We start from the raw sequence: 11765 nt of genomic DNA on the forward strand, positions 1-11765 counted from the left end.
GCAATCCCTGAGTATTTATGTACTCCCCCAGCATACACCACTGGCCATAAAACTCCTAGTGATTGGCTGGTGAGGCATAGACACTCCTGATGCTCTCCTTCACTGCCCACTCTGTGGCAGGGTCACACCCCACGCACAGGTAGGTGTAATCAATAGCAGAACATCTAGAGTTAACCAAATGATACCAGACTACAAATCAGCTAGACTGATTACAGTGCTTGCAACACTAGATTTTAGTATCCACTCCACTTAAGGTGGTAAGGGCAACACTAGTACTTCTGATGCTTCCAAGTGCTGATCATTGTAAGCAGTGCTTGTTGGTTTTGCTTGCACATGGCGGATGGCATAATCATGAGTAACCAGTTAGATTTCCTCTTACATCATTCTCATCTTTGTACATTGAAAGTGATTTTTGGAAATTATAAGTTGACTTCTGGTTGTTTCCTGATGTTGATGCATTTGAGTCACTCCCAAGAGGGCCTGGCGCCATCATTAAATAGACTTGCTACGCTCCAAAATAATTATCCCAGTATGAGTGTAAAAGAGTGCGTAAAAATGTTTTAGCTATACATACATTTTAACAGTAAAAATTTATTTTGGCAAGACTGTCTTCTTACACATAATAATATACTCACTATAAACAGATACGGCTTGTAGATAAATCAGCAGGCAGATAGATATGTTTTCTATGTTTAAATAAGAAAGGTTGGCTTGTAATATTGTTTTAGCCTTTTGTGTGTTGGGTAGGGGCACTCTTAAGCATTCAGTTTAGGTAATCCAATGGGCTTGATTTTACAAAGCTGTTGTAAAAGTTGGTGGACTGACCAATCAAAATATTACTTTTAAAATGTAATGCATTAATCAGTTTAGTCAAGTAGAAAATAAGAACCTTCATATCAGGTTTAATAGCAGTATAGATAATTATCTTATGGATTTCTAATGAATCCTCACCTTTGGAATTTTGTATCCCCGGAATTCTGTGTCTTTGCTAGTGGCATGTGGCGGTCCCAAAGGCGCGATGTTAGCAAATCGCTGAATCTCATGAATCACAGCATCAGTGTATGGCATCTTGCTACGATCATCAACTGATGGACATCGGCTCTGCCCAACAACCTTGTCTATTTCCTCCTGAATCTTCCCTGTGAACACACAGTGATTGCACATCATCATTAAACTTTGCCTTGTAATAATGGACAGTCTGGTTCTACTTAACCACAAGATACAGGTCAGTACAGCTGAGACTATACAAACCTTTTTACCTATACTTTGGCTACTATTGGTCACAAGATCCAATGTATTATCAGATCTGAGGAATAACAACAATGTCTGCATTTGGTGAGTATGGGATGGCAGAGGGAATCAACAAGACTCTCTCCTGCTTAGATAACACAGCACTAATGTATTTCTTTGCAGACTCATACCCTATGTACTATGAAATCCTGTGAGAGCAATGAGTTGAAAATTTAGTAAGTTGAATCCAATAGCACATCCAGGTTTCCTCATAAATGAAACCTTATAAGTAACATTTGTACACCCAGGGGCAGTATGATCTCCATACATGATATTGGGAATGTAATACTTAGGGCAGAATGATCTCCATACATGATCCTGGGAATGTAATACTTAGGGCAGTGTGATCTCCAGTATGATCTCCAAACATGATGCTGGTAATTTGCATTTTTATTTATTGGTATTGTTGTACACAATTTGCATTTGTTAGCATTAGCACCTGGATCTGTCTTCATGCTAATCTCCTATCATCTGCATATGTGTAAGAAGACAATTGTAGTTGAAAAACTAATATAAGATTTTTTTTCAGGTATTGATACCAGTCCAGGACATTAAAATTCTGGTTATTTTGGAAGCCATATGATTATTGGTTGTTCTATATGGATGATGTTTCTTGGACTGTGGAGCGGCTGTGTTCATGATAAAAACTGAGAATGCGATATTAAGTGAGGGAAGTGATGTTTATGAAGTTCTATAATTACTAGTAAAATGTATTTTTTTTAATAAATGCATGATCGTCGGTGTATCAAAAGATCTGGGATAATTGTTAAGTCAATAGATACATTTTTCTTGGAATTATGCAATACCAACAAAACTATCTGTGAAAAAGAGGAAGGCAGCACACACTGGTTCCTACTGCAGGCCTGCACGTCACTACTGTGTCCTTTAGTGTTGTGGAGGTTGGCAGAAGAAATCACTGAGAGCAATGGGGAGAAGGGAGATCGACACTGTAGGAAGTATTGGTTTCCCAGAAGACTTCGAAGGAGGATTCATCATCAACAATGTAGTGTTCACCAGCGTGGGTGTTTTCCTTTTTTTTTTTAAACGCTTACAGCGTTACCTAAAGGGACAAAAACGGTGGACTTTTAAATCTATTCTTAACCACCTCCCAGCCGGCCGTTGTAAAAAACGGCCAGCTGGGAGCTCTCTAGATCTGAGCGGGCGTCTATAGACGTCCGCTCAGCCGCGGGCACTAGCGGGAAAAGCCCAATATGTAAAAACAGGCAGCGATGCCTGTTAACATACAAGTGATCCGCCGGCTATAGAGCTGGCGGATCGCTTGTATGAGGTGCCGATTTGCGTTGCCCCCCTCCTGCTGGTCCTAGGCTCTGCTGTGCCTGGTGTGAGCACGAGACCAGCATAGTGCCTCTGTCACAGGGGATCACTTCCGCATTCTTGTGTCTCTCTCCAGCTTGAGAAGCTGATGAAGCAGATCTCTGCTTCATCAGCTTCTTCAGGGGGGTCCTAGGTGACATTAGGGGTCTGGGAGACCCCTGATGTCTCCATTAAGAGAACCTGTCACATATCTTTGCTATCACATAGGGGGGTTTTATTAGCCCCCTACGTGATAGCAATAAAGTTAAGTGGGAAAAAATATAGGAAATAAAAATTAAAAGTTTCCAAATTTTTTTTTTAAAGTCACACATAAAAAAGAATAAAACGTTTTTTTTAAAAGTCCCCACCCATACATACACGCATGCAAACATGCATCAGGTGCGCATATGTGCAAAATCGATGATTGCGCCCATTACGCCACACATGTTACATATCGTTGCGAACTTTGCAGTGAGAGCAATAATTCTAGGGCCATCAATAACTGATAACACTAAATTGATGAGCGGGAAAAGCTTTTAAAGTGTCGCCTACAACCAATTTTGGGTGTTTTTCTGCGATTTTGCGGGTGCGATCAATTTTAAAGTTTGACATGTTTCGTGTCTATTTACCCGACGTGACCCGTCTTTTATATTTTACCAAAAAATTGGGTAATAATAATTGTTTGCTAACATAATGTAATTTTTTTTTTTTTTTTAAATAGCGTCATGAAATAAAAAGGTCAATATGTAAAGTGGTCTTATTTCTCTGTGCTGGGTTGGACTCGCCTCAGCTCATGGGGCCCATAGCCACCAATGAGATTTAAAATAATATAAAAATAAATAGTTGGAATGTGGAAATCTTAATATGGTTTGTTACTTTAATACAATTGGGTAAAATTGGAGAAGGGCTCACACATACAATATCTTTGCCCTGTGGCATCCGTCAACAGAATAAATACTCATCTTTGAGATTCAGTACGTATTTTGAAAGTATGTGTATTATATTATTCCGATTCATTTATTGTTAAGAAATATTTATAACAGTATGAAGAGATGATATGAATTTTACTATTTGTAGTAAGTTTTTTTTTATCTTTATCTCTGGGTTTTTTCAGTTTTATTTTGTCATCCAAGTGACCAAGTTAGCGGATCTCTATACCCCAGTTCACTGGGGAAGTACCCTGGGAAGCAAACTCACTAGGCCCATCCCACCCTCAGTTTTAGGGGGCCATATTTTTATGGGTCCCTTCATGTTTGTTAGTGTGAATTTTTTTTCACCAACATTATCTAAACTCGTCAAACTGAATTTCAGGACTAAACAAGCTACCAATGGAGTGAATTGTGTGACATTTGCTCACCTAAGGAGGTCAATAGTCATGTGCATCAGCAGCAAAAGTGTCAGTACATTCCTACCTCAAATCTAAATGTTCAAAATCCAGCTACTTATTTTTATAAATAAATATGAAACTGATTGGTAGTTCCAGTGCAATGGACACAGCTCTTACTTGAGAAATATTAAAGTCCAATTGAAGTCTTATACCCATTTATCTCTTTTTATTTATGCACAGGTTTGAATTGTGCTTTCTTTTTGTGAAATGTTGCCTCCTACTCTCACTCTGCAGTGCTCTGTGCTGGCATAGCTGAGAAACAGCCACATCACTCAGTACAAGTATCCTTCCCTTTTATTGCAGAGGAAGACAAGTCCTGAGTACTGATTACTGAATGCGCTGGGTTTAAACTCTGATGCCTATTGCACTGCACAGTCATATTTAGAAATCCTGCACAACTGCTAGAACAGGAAAATTGAAGTCAGACTGGGAAAATGGAGGTTGTTAGTACAATGTTTATCCCACTTCATATCTATTTCTGTGACTCCAATTGGGCCAATGTGTGTCATGACTAGAAACATTTAAAAGAAAAAGTGTTTTTGCTGCCCATAGCAATCATCTCTTTCATGAGATGTATATTTCATATACTTTTAGATCACATGGTTGAATGTTATTGGTTGCTCTTTCCCCTTTTTTGTGCATGAGATGAAAAAGAAAAAAAACAATTGCAGTAGATATCTCACCTCCTCCGTTTTTATCAGGAAGCTGTCAATAAAGTCTCTTGGACAGTTCATATCAATTGTGTTCTTGTGATTTTCCACAGACTCAAGAATGAATTCCTTCAATTTGTGATTTTGAAGACTTTCTGGTGAGGCCCAGGAAGGTAGTACATAGTTTTTGGGAAGATATTGAGTAGCTGTTAAAATAAAACACATTTTTGTTTCTTCAAGAACAGTCATTATAAAAAGGCCAACACCATGATGAGAGCTTTGTGTGCGGGAATGAGCAGTATTAAAACTGTTGTACAAACTACACATTTGGAGTCAAATATTAGGTCTGGCTCACAATCCAGCCCAATAAAATCTTAAGCTGAATTCCTGTTCTATTCCTTTGTCTGTGTATAGTTTGTAATTACATAGGTGTAAATGGGGGCATATGTATGAATTCATTGTAGTGTGTACACACCCAGCAGGTATGTTCTGCAAAGCCCTGCATGAATTGCAAGGTGATGTTGTGTAAATTAGCTCTACGTTGTGTTGCTTGCGTTGATGAATGCAGGAATGTAAATGCATGAGCTAACCATTTTTGTCTAAACTGTGAAGCAGCATTATATATGCATCATGTGCATGATTTTTCCATATATGGCATTAGTGGAAATATGGTTTTAGAGACTTGCTATTAGAGCGGCGTGTAGCCTATGGCGCATGCTACATGACGCGCATGTACGTAAATAAATAAAAACGCACCATAACGGCTTGAAAATGTGACACGTTGCTCGTGTTTGGTTGATAAATACGTTTTGCTGTGTAAAAATGCACACGCACCAGGTGCGTGCGTGTGTTTAGGTTAGTAAATCACCCCCTTATCTCTACACTACTCTGGCCAACGGGATTTGTCTGATATAAAACAATTGCTGCAGTCTCCACTGGTGTGCAAGATTCACAATGGTCCTGATTGTCAGTGACCATGTGATCTTCGCCTTGGCTTTATTTTGGCCAAGAAAGACATACTTTTTTTGCAAATAATTTTAGGAATTGTTAATGCTAATGCATATGAAGCAGTCATTTTAGTGATGGGTGTTGGAACCAATAAAATTGACATCTATGATACAGCTTTGATGCAAAGGTGTTCCTTGATATCCTGAACTCCTGAACTGAATCAGCACGTGACTGTGTTATACGCAAATGAGCACCTTCAAAGGTTTCTTGGGGCTGGACACTGAGGAAGGAAGATCTGCCGGACTGGCATCTCCTGGGGCAAGCCCGACCCCCTGCTGGTATTTACTGCCCACACCTGTGTCAGCAAGGATGCATACATGCTGGGATGGGGGCATGGGACATATGATAGAACCTTCTTCCTGTGTGATTATCTGCACTAACCTAGCTCACCATCAGGAACAATGGTAACCTTGGTGACTTCTTGGACAAGACAAGTATTTCTGGACTCTACAATCAAGAATGTGATTCGCTGAGACCTGCTGGAGAGGAGTGTTCTGAGCACAGAGAAAAACTCATGGCATGTGTGAAAGAGAAAGAAATATAGAAAGAGAGAGAAAGAGAGAGAGAGAGAGAGAGAGAGAGAGAGAGAGGTGGCTAGCTCAAGGATCTCCGCCTTGGCTTTATTTTGGCCAAGAAAGATATACTTTTTGCAAATAATGTCAGGAATTGTTCATGCTAATGCATATGAAGCATTCATTTTAGCGATGGGTATACTTTAAGCTTCTCCAGAATTATGTGCATTTATTTCCATCAACCTCTCCTTTCCTTTTTACATAAAATAAGAAGTCTACTGCAGTAAGGTCCATATACAGTAAGATGTAGTATTTGCTGAAATTTATAATGGTTTTACTTAGTTGAAAGATCCCCCAAACATCTTGACATACTCCGAGAGCAGCACATAACTAACTAGGTTAAGGTAAATATAGAATGAGCTGTGAGTATTTGTTCATGAAATGTGAGACTATCCCAGTTACCTTTTAACTGTCCCAATTTTGCTGCAGCTGTATCTAGAGATGTTCAGATACCAAGTACCGTACTCGGTACAAGTACAAGTACAGATACTTTTCCAGCTCCAAGACTAGACTAGACTAGAGTTATGTGCATTTACTTGCATTTGAGAGCACAAACTGTGCTTTTGGAATAGGACACTTAATTATGGTACTGGCCTTGCTTTCCAAAAAATACACAGGGAGACAAGCAGACACAGGGCCACAATACAGTGGTGGGACAGACCAAGGGAATTGGCAGCATGGCTGGAGTTCTTTGCCAGGCTACCTCACCCTGTTCCTCCATTCCCATAGCCTCTTTAGGGACATTATACTGGCTGGCAATGGACTTTCTAAGGCACTCCAGACAGTTGAGGAGGGTAATCAAGAGAGGCTGGAAACACTGGTTGAGTGCTATTAATGCCCCTTTGCCCACAGAATCCTAAAGACTTGGAAAATCATTCAACCACAACCTATGATTCTAACATCTTACTCCACAACACCTGACGTTACCTTCTACAATATTATGTCTCATTATCTGCAGTGTCAAAATCCACTCCACCAACTGGAAACTAACAGCTACTCCTAAGCTAATGCTACCCGTCTTACATTGTGGAGAGAGTTGGGAATGCTGTGAAGCCTTTTCTGGGCAAGGCAATTTATCTAATTACACCCCCATGGCATACAGACTCTCTACTGGATCTGTTTAAGCTTGGAATATTCCCTTGATGGCAACAGGCCAAGATTCACATAGTATTTGTGTTTTACACAGGATCTCCTGATTTGAAGGGGAAAACCCCAAAAATTTTTTCCATGGTGATCCCCTTAAAATCCATTGCAGACTGCTATCACAGATCATGGTCTGGATTCTGAAGCTTATGCTTCACGCACAAAAGCGAGTGCTGGTGACTTCCATTATCAGTTGTATAGTGACACAGCACCATCCGTGTTGTCACTTCTAGCACCAACAATTAGGTAATTGAAGGTCGGTACGCTATATGGAGTGCAGATGACTCCCTAAAATTGGATTCTGAAGGTGCCACACATCATTTTTTACATGTACATTTTTTACATTTCAGACTAGGTTGCCTTTTAAAGGGCGTTGTGACTATAAAAAGATTGAGAAACACTGGGCCTTTCACTGAGTAGTGAAAGGCCACTTCCTCGCCCCCTCCTCACTCCTTGCCCATTCACAAAAAGCCTTGTATTTTTCTTGCAGAATACAAGATGTTCTGTGATTGGAATAAAAGGGGAGTGGAATCACAGAACGCCTTGTGTTACACACCTAGTGCTGTGTGTAAGAAAACTTTTTTTCTGGATTTTATGTGCTGTCACAATAGTTGTATAAAATATGACAATTCATAGTCATGGTTAATATTCATACAAATGAGTAATGAGAATGTATATAGTTTATTTTTCTTAAGCCATTAGTTTATAGGTATAATATAGCTAATTATTATACTGACATCTTGTGGTCATTTTGGGTTATTGCACCGTGTTGTCCTGTGTTCCCTCCCATCTATTATGTATTTCCCATTTCTTCTTGGGTAGCTGTTTTAATGGCATCAAGATGTCTGACTGTAACATGACTAACATGTTAATCTGCATTGCATGCTTGGAAACATTACCATATCTGACCTTCAAATACTGCCTGTTCATTCATCTGCTGTATTCTGGTGTTTGTTATAACCCTGCTGCATTCAAATAATTCACTTTGTGGATGAAAAGGTATTTGGTAAGTTCAGCTATCTGATAAGGACTGCCTTGTCTCAAACGGTGTCTGTGTATACGTTTCTATAGGCTGTAACCTGAGCCAGCACTACAGGAAGAGGCCCTGAGCTGAAAAGGGAAGTTCTCACCAAGCATGAGAAAAGATACAGATTTAAAAGGAAGAGCATCAAAGAGAAGGGAAACAACCATGGATTAAAGTAAGGCACACATTACAGTATTGTTTTATGTTAAAAAATCTGAGGGTTTAATGTCCCTTTAAGTTTCGCCTAAGGCCTCACAAAGTCTAGAGCCGCCTCTGGCAGTGAGGACCCAGCAAACAGAACACACACAGGAAACAACTGAAGACAGAAGAGGTAAGGGTAAATCAATAATTAAAATAATTATTATTTGTTGCCTAATGTTGTATAAGGTACTGTTGCAGCAATGCAGAATGGCACCCTCTATAGAGGACAACAAATCTCAGCAGTACTTTATACAGAAATGCTATTGTTATATAAAGTATTGCTGGGATGTGTAGTTCTCTATAGCCTTTGCCATTCTGCATTGCTGTAAATATTAGGGATGCACCAATATATCGGCCGCCAAAACATATCGGCCGAAAATGGCACTTTAGTCTAAATGGCGAAAGTGTAATTTTTCTGCCGATACAGCGGCACATCCCTGCTTTCTTTCCTCCCCGCTGGGCGCTGTCTGTGTCCCAGCAGGGTGGAGAGAAACTGTGACAGCCGGCCGAGCGTTGCGAGAGGAGAGCGCTGTGTTTGTGGTTTGTTTTTTTGGGGGGGGGATGCATACAAAAATCTTGCACCAGCGCCCTTTGTTCCTTAGGTCCGCCACTGATTAGGATGCCTACACATGTCTCCCTTACTGGTGTCATAGGACGCCATATATCTGAATTTCTCATAAATAAAGGGTCTAGAACATCATTCATGTGCCAACACAAATGTGTTTTGTATTTTGATTGCCAGGAATGCAATAATATACTAGTTTAAGGGAGTTGTACTCATTATGGCTGAACATGTATATCAAGATGTTGATAAGACTTTTCATGTCTTTGCACCCTTATTGCATGGCAATACCATGGTATTATGTGGCATCATAGTCACCCAGTCCTCCCAGCCAGATGATCTGATCGGTTCCAGGAAGCAATTACTTTTACCAGGAAAGAGTTGGCTTTTCAGTTCTTTCCAAGTTTTCTGGATTATAGTTGGGATCCTGGAGATTTCGAAGAAAATTGCGAGGGGTGAAATCTCCATTCCTGGGTCCATGCTTTAGTAGTGACCAGCACCCAATGATTGTTTACCTGTGCGCAACCCTTATGAAAAGGCTGCTGGCTAATGTTCAGGGTTCCAGCTGGGAGACAGAGGAGGTGTCTGTCCAGGAGTCAGGAGGGCTTCATCCTGGAACCAGCCTGTGTGGCAAGTTGAGGAGAACCAGCCCGTGTGGCAAGTGTGTTGGATACAACCAAAGTGGCAGATGTTTGTTAAAGTGACAACCTGGAGTCGGTGAGACTTTGACAACTGTGCAGTTGTGTTATGTTGGAGAAACACCTGTGAGGGAAAACGTCTGTGAACTTTTAAATAAAACTGGGCAGGAAGCCCTAAAAATAAGTTGTTTGTGGGTGGACTACATCCTTAATGCACTACCATTTGAAGCCAAATCTCACAATATTTACTTCTTATTTTAATTTATATGATGTAAGATATTTGTTAATTGGATGTTGTCTATTAGCAAATGTATAGAAAGGGTCCATACAAAACTCAGACTTGCTCTCTGCCTTTTCCTGGAACACTTGACTTTCTGTGTGCTGCCTACAGAAATAAATATTGCTGAAGATATTGATCATCCCTCTCATTTGAATAGATCTTCAACAACTCTGAACACATTTAAATGCATACAATAATGAAGCTCTGTACTCATTAATACATAATTATTATTATTTTTTTTTAAAATGCAAGTAGGCTAAGTACCCATCGTTTACTTGGTATCAGCCTCTTGCAATACCCTGTACAGCAGTGATCAGACTGGGAGAGGGATAAGCAGCACACGGAGCCAGTCAGTAGTACTGCAGTGCTTATATGCTAACAATGAATATGCTGATAGGAGGAGAGAGCAGAATGATAATGAGATGAGCTCACCAGTCTGCTGCTTCTACTTTCAATGTCCAGTCAAAGGCTGGGCGAGGGACATGACCTGCACATGACTTGTACATAAAAAAAATAAGGTCTCCTGCCTTGCCAGACATGGCTGCGCTGTGTACATTTTTGAACTGCATGAAATGTAATAAAACACTTTGGCTGGTAATACAGCTCCGATTTATATATATATATATCTGTCATGAACATCTGTCATGAAGCTGAGCAGTGTTAGGGACCATTAACCTGAAATCTGGATTCTGGGCATTTATGGCACCTTGTACACCATCTTTGATAAGCCCTTTAAAGGGTCAGTCTACCCAAAAAATTAATTCATTTAAATGTAAAGCCTTGTTGAATATCAGAGTACAGACAGTCCCTGAATTACAAACATCCGACTTACATACGACCCCTACTTACAAACGGGGGCTATTACTGTACAGCCTTTGTCCCAAGCTGCAGCCAAACTGTACCTCGCAGCGTTCCAGTAGTTGTAATGCGACCGCGTTCGTGCCAATGAGGAGTGCCCCCCCCTTCTTGGGTCTGGTTCGTAGTACTGTACGTACATTACAGGTAGTTGGTTCTTAGAAGTGCAGGCGAGGGGTGCCACCCTCTTCTTCCGGGTCACTGTGAGGTTTTTACTGCTGCCTGTATCCTCATTGTCCTTGAGACAACAAGAAGTGAGAGGAAATCTACCCCTAGGAAGGGAAATTCACTCCTGTAAGAGTTATCATGGGAAAAAGGTGTCTCCACTGAAGCTTTATCACCAATCCTTGTTTCCACGACAACCCAACATTTTCTAAATCCACAGGGACAGAAATCTGAACAGGGGGCACACACAGCAAAGCAAACTCCCTATGCTATCCAAAACAAAACAAAAAATGTTTTTGGGGGATGGAGTTACAATTAAAAAATGTACCTGTTCCAACTTACATACAAATTCAACTTAAGAACAAATCTACAGTCCATATCTTGTGTGTAACCCGGGAACTGCCTGTAATAGAATTCTTGCATTTTTAGATGTGTGATCCTTGAGCTGTGCTGAATAGGAGTCCTGAATAACACTGGGACACAGAGGAGTCTAGTAAATTGAGATGAAGGGGGAATTTTTCCCATGGCCTCATATTTCTAAAGCTATTAGTCTCTAGGCCTGATTGGTCTTTTCAGTGTTTAGAACATACAGAGAAGCTTTGTCTTGCTGCTTTTAAAGCAGACAATTTAAATGTTTTCCCATCAGTTTTACATGCTTTTACAAGCCAAGTTCTCA

This window comes from Nanorana parkeri, unplaced genomic scaffold, assembly GCF_000935625.1.
Source record: "Nanorana parkeri isolate BGI_ZX_2015 unplaced genomic scaffold, ASM93562v1 scaffold1015, whole genome shotgun sequence".
NCBI lineage: Eukaryota > Metazoa > Chordata > Amphibia > Anura > Dicroglossidae > Nanorana > Nanorana parkeri.